The sequence below is a fragment of the Dendrobates tinctorius genome, unplaced genomic scaffold (assembly GCF_039654945.1).
Source record: "Dendrobates tinctorius isolate UK_male_01 unplaced genomic scaffold, ASM3965494v1 ptg000226l, whole genome shotgun sequence".
In the NCBI taxonomy this organism is placed as follows: Eukaryota; Metazoa; Chordata; class Amphibia; order Anura; family Dendrobatidae; genus Dendrobates; species Dendrobates tinctorius.
In genome coordinates, this window is record NW_027361893.1 from 8,076,245 (window position 1) to 8,082,244 (window position 6,000).

Consider the following 6,000-nt stretch of genomic DNA (forward strand, 5'->3'; position numbering starts at 1 on the left):
ATTATTCATTTTGTACTCCCATTCTGTTTTCTTATGCATTGACAAGCAAGGCCTGCCCTGCTACCAAGTAATATGCACCCCAATAAACCTTTGAACCTACAGTACATACTGGATGGGCACAGGAAAATCCACTTCACATTATTCATTTTGTACTCCCATTCTGTTTTCGTATGCATGGACAGCAAGGCCTGCTGTTGTGAACTCATTTTCTGCTCCACCAGTTGAGAGTTCTCCTTCCGTTCTCCCTCTGGTGGTGACAGGAGGTAGTGAGGTTAGTTTAATTGGTAGTGATCTGCCACCTGATAAGGACTATAACGATTGGATCGCTGGAGTATCAGACTGGATATAAGACAGCCGACGCCCTATCCTGGTGCTGGTGATTCTGTCTGCTTCTCAGGTCTTGGACTTCAGCTCTGTTCCAGTATTCTCAAGCTAAGTTTGTTTTTGCTAATGTTCACACTTGCTCTTGTTGGTCAATTCAGTTTTTTTGTGTGGTCAGCCAGCCCCGGCTGGGGCTGTGCTGAATTTCCACTCTTATTTATCTGTATTTGCCAATTTGCCTTTTTTGTCCCTTATTAGATTGGCCTCTTTTTGCTCTGTCTCAGAATATTTCAGAGTGCTGATATAGTGGGAGAAGTCTAGTGACTTCAGGGTTAATTTTGCTATCAGAAGTGTTGGACATTATTTTGGTAAGGTTTTTGGCAGATTGCAGACAGTGTCTTTTCTTTCCTGTCCTTTCTAGTTAGTTTGGCCCCATCATTTGCTCAGCCTATTTTCCTGCCTGTGTTTGTGTTTTCATCTTGTTTCACCGTCAATACATGTGGGGGGCTGTCTTTCCTTTGGGGTCTGCTCTGGGGCAGTTAGTTTTCCCCTTTTCTTGCTTTAGGTTTATTTAGCTCTCCGGTTGTGACGAGGCGTCTAGGTTCATTGTAGGTACGCTCCACGACTGCTGCTAGTTGTGTGGTTAAGATCAGGGATCTGCAATCTGCATAGTTACCAACCTCTCTGGTTTTCTGTGACCTAGCTTTTTGTTGTCTTCCTCGATGACCCATTCATAACAGCCTGCCCTGCTTCCAAGTCATATGCACCCCAATAAGCCTTTGAACCCACATTCTGGATGGACACAGGAAAATCCACTTCATATTATTTATTTTGTACTCCCATTCTGTTTTTGTATGCATTGACAGCAAGGCCTGCCCTGCTGCCAAGTGATATGCACCCCGATAAGCCTTTGACCCCACATACTGGATGGGCCCAGGAAAATCCACTTCACATTATTCATTTTGTACTCCCATTCTGTTTTCTTATGCATTGAATGCAAGGCCTGCCCTGCTTCCAAGTCATATGCACCCCAATAAGCCTTTGAACCCACATACTGGATGGGCACAGGAAAATCCACTTCACATTATTTATTTCTCCAGTCACCTTCCACAACAGCAACATCGGAGGATGTCTTCCCACCCTAATAGGGAACAGGAACACAAAGAGGTTAAATACCCTTCCCCTTCCTGCAACCACCAGTGTTTTCCTGTCCCCTATGGGGCATGAAGAGGTCTCTGATGGTGCTGCCTTGGCTGGTGATTGGGGGCACCCCACATTACCTTCAGAAGAAAATGCTGTGCAGCAGAGGTCGGGGGCTGTGCAGCAGAGGTCGGGGGCTCTGCTCTCCTCCTTCGGTGGCTGCTCTCGTCTCCTCGCATCTGCGGGACTCGAGACCCTCCCGCCTCTGCTGCACCCCCCACGGGGGTAAATCGGGGTGGTGATGTACGGCCGGGGTCCTCCAGTAGCTCCCCGGTATCCTCCCCCAAGCTGCTGACCCCAGGGAGCACGCGTCTCCACTACCGGTTCATCCCGTGTGCGTTTCATGCTGGGGCGCACGTCACTTTCGGTGGAGTGTGCATCACTTCTGGTTTCCTCCTTATGCGTTCCACTCTGGAACGCTCATGCTGGTCGGCGCATGGCTCCCTGGACCAGCGGCCACATCATGTGGTGTTCCTACAGCAGTTCCCCCATTGGGCAAGGGGGGAGGAGCACAAGTTTACGCTGGACCCTCGATTTCTTTAAAATCCGGGTGAGGGAGTCAACAGGTAAGATATTCTGTCTGACGCTGACTGTGGACAGACTGACATGGACAGTGACAAACCCTCCTTCTCTGCGTCTGCAGAGCCCAGATCCCCCCTCCTACTGTAAGTAGCAGGTGTTGGCCCCGGCTTTCCAGGTATACCCACCGTGACTTAGTATACCTTCTCGCTCTTATAGGGAGAAAAGGACTCTGACCCTAAGAAAACCAGCCACAAATGTAAGATGTGTGCTGTCAGACTCCCCTCTACATATAGGAAAAAGCTCTGCCAGTCCTGTATGGATGAGGTCTTATGCTCCGAGCAGCCCACTCTCCTGGATAGCATCAGAACCCTCATAAAACAGGAAGTCCAGTCCTCCATGGCTACCTTCTCCCAGATCCTGGTACCACAACCACCTACTTCTAGGAAAAGGAAGAAAGGTCCGGAAGAATCTTGTCATGATATCAGTGCTGGTGGACCTGCACTTCTGGGGTTAATGTTTTCATCTCAGTGCAGACTCTTACCTGCACACCTGGAACTTATAATGGTGGCCTCTCATTGGTTCTGGGAAAGCTTCTTATAGCCTCAGGAAGCTCCCATCCCCGTCAGTTACACTTTCGCCCTTGGCAGAGATGTTTTGACCCCTGAGTGTGTTTGTGCTGTGTTCTGGTTGCTTGATACTTTGTGTACAACTCGGTCTGTTCTCTGGATATTACTTGTTGGATTCTGCTTGGTACCTTCTATGTCTGTTTGGTTTTGACCCCTGCTTGGCTCCGACTATCCGTTCTGTCTCATCCCTGTTACTTTACAGCTATCTCTGTGTATGACCTCCGTTTTGCCTGACTCTGAGTATTTCTGTTTAGCGTCCTGCCATCTCTGGAAGCAGGACGCTAAGCCCTGCCACTTGCAATCATATGATCGCAGGTCCTTCACTGCTTGCTAAACTTCAGCGTCCCCAGGTCCTGTTAGTACTTTCCAGCTGTACCTGACCCCAGGCCCCCCTACAGTGTGGGTGAGTCCCTGCTCGGCGGAGGCTGCACGCTGGTGCTGACAGGACCCTGAAATTATAACTGACCAATAAGTTTTTGGGGTTTTTTGTGCAGAGAATTATGGATCCCATACAGTCTCTGGCTGACCAGATGAAAAATCTGAGTCAGATGTTTCAGGGTTTATCTCTGGAGCAGCAAGCTCTTGCTCGTTCCCAGCAGCAGGTTTCTGAGACAGTGCGAGTGGCTTTATCTGCTAGGTCTCTGGGGGCTGGGGTGAGGGATGTTGTTCTGGTGTCCCCGAAACCATCTGTTAAACTGCCTGACTTCTTTTCTGGTAGCAAAAAGGAGTTCAGGATCTTCATGGAGGGTTGCAAACATTTTTTTAGTTTGAGACCACGTTCCTCTGGGGATGAAAACCAGAAGGTAGGGGTCATTATGTCCTTATTAAGAGGGTTTCCACAAGCTTGGGCTTTCTCCCTTCCTCCCACTGCCCCTGTGAATGCATTCTTTGAGGCCCTCGGGTACATATATGATTAGCCTGACCGAGTGCGATTGGCAGAGGACATGGTGATGAGCGTCTGTCAGGGGAAACACTCGGCCGAGTGGTTTTGCACTGAATTCCGCCACTGGGCTGCAGAGATCTCTTGGGGAGACGCTGCGCTTCGAGGACTCTTTTGCACAGGCTTGTCTGAGTGGCTGCAGGATGCCTTGGGGTTACATCTCCCACATAACTCTCTCGAGGACACCATGACCCAAGCCGACCGGATGGACCGCAGGCTGCGGGCCAGAGGGGTGATACAGGTGGAGACTCCATTGTTCCCCAGTGGAAAAGAGACTGCCCCTGAGCTCATGGATGTAGGCATCCTCTCCCTGAAGGATACAGAGAGGAAACGCCGGAAGGACAAGCAGTTATGCTTTTACTGCGGTAAAACGGGACATGGGAAAAGGGAGTGTCCTGATTGCCCGTCTTTGACCCGGTCGGCGGTAAAAGACTAGGTCTAGGTAGTCAACGGGGAGACTACTCAGACCCTCAGGTACCCTTTTCCTCGTTTTCTAAGGTTTAACTTCATGTGGAACTGTTTGTGGACGGTAGATCTTTTCCCTCTACAGCCTTCGTGGACTGCGGATCATCCATTAATCTCATTGACTCCCAATTGGTCACACGCTGTAAGATAGGGACAGTTAGGCTCAAGATTCCGATCAAGGTGGTGGCCATTGACTCCTCTCTCTTCACTAAGGAGGGAATACTCTTTATGTCTGACTTGTTTTTGCTCAGAGTGGGCGCTACTCATGTGGAAAACCTAAGTTGTTTGGTTCTGGACAATCTACCTGCAGGGTTGGTGTTGGGCATGCCCTGGTTACAACGCCATAGCCCAGTTATTAACTGGAAAACGGGGGAGATTGTTCAATGGGGGTTTAATGATTTTAAGTTGTGTGATAAATCTGCACTGCTGGTTGAACCTGTTAAATCTGTGTCTGTATTATCTGTCGAGCTGGAAGGTATTCCGGAATGCCTGAAGGACTTCGAAGATGTATTCTCTGAAAGCGATGCCGAGGCGTTACCGACACATAGACCCTTTGACTGCGCTATCGAGCTGGTTCCGGGGGCTAAATTACCTAAAGCCCGTCTGTTTAATTTATCCGGCCCTGAGCGCTTGGCTACGAAGGAGTACATTGCTGAAAGTCTGCGCAAGGGACACATACGTCCTTCAGTCTCACCTGTGGTGGCAGGTTTCTTTTTTGTAAAGAAAAAGATGGCGGGTTACGTCCCTGTCTCGATTTTCGGGAGCTTAATCAGATTACTGTACGGAATACATACCCCCTTCCGTTGATTCCCGATTTGTGTAACCAACTATCAGGGGCAAAATGGTTCTCTAAAGTGGATCTTCGGGGGGCATATAATTTGATAAGGGTCCGAGAGGGGGATGAATGGAAAACTGCATTCCTCACGTCCGAGGGACTGTTTGAAAATTTAGTCATGCCGTTTGGTCTTACCAATCCTCCCGCCATATTTCAGAATTTCATCAACGTGGTATTCTCGGATCTCATTGGTCGTTTTGTTGTTATCTACTTAGATGATATTTTGATATACTCCTCTGACAGGCATTCTCATCTGGAACATGTACGAACTGTTCTCCAATGACTGAGAGAAAATCATCTGTTTGCCAAATTGGAGAAATGTGTATTTTGTGTTCAAGAATTGTCTTTTTTGGGATGAATTGTATCCTGTGAGGGTTTTCGCATGGACCCCAAGAACGTGCAGGCCATTGCGGATTGGGTGCAACCCCAAGATCTTAAGGGTCTTCAGCTCTTCTTGGGGTTCGCCAATTATTGCCGCAAATTTATCCAGGGGTTTTCGCAGGTGGTCAAACCACTCACGGATCTAACATGCAAAGGTGTGGAAATGAGAAATTGGTCCTCGCTCGCAAAAGAGGTCTTTGCGACTCTGAAAAAATGTTTTATGTCTGCTCCTGTGTTGGTACAGCCAGATCCGTCCAAACCATTTGTGGTGGAGGTGGATGCCTCCGAGGTGGGGGCGGCGGCAGTGTTGTCCCAAGGGCCTGCCACTTTTACCAACCTCAGGCCATGTGCTTTCTTTTCCAGGAAGTTCTCTGCTGCTGAAAGAAATTATGATGTAGGCAATAGAGAGCTTCTTGCGGTCAAGTTGGGGTTTGAGGAGTGGATGCACTTTTTGGAGGGGGCCAGTCACCCAGTTACTGTGATCACTGATCACAAAAATTTGTCATACATTGAGTCTTCTAAAAGGCTAACGCCCAGACAGGCCCGTTGGTCGCTTTTTTGTTCTCGTTTCCAGTTTACTATTACATTCCGTCCAGGGTCAAAGAATGTCAAGGTTGACACCTTATCTCGCAGTTTTCATCCTGTGTCTTCCCCTGATGCCAACATCCTCCATTCTGCACCCTGGGGTGATGTTAGCAGGGATCTCATCT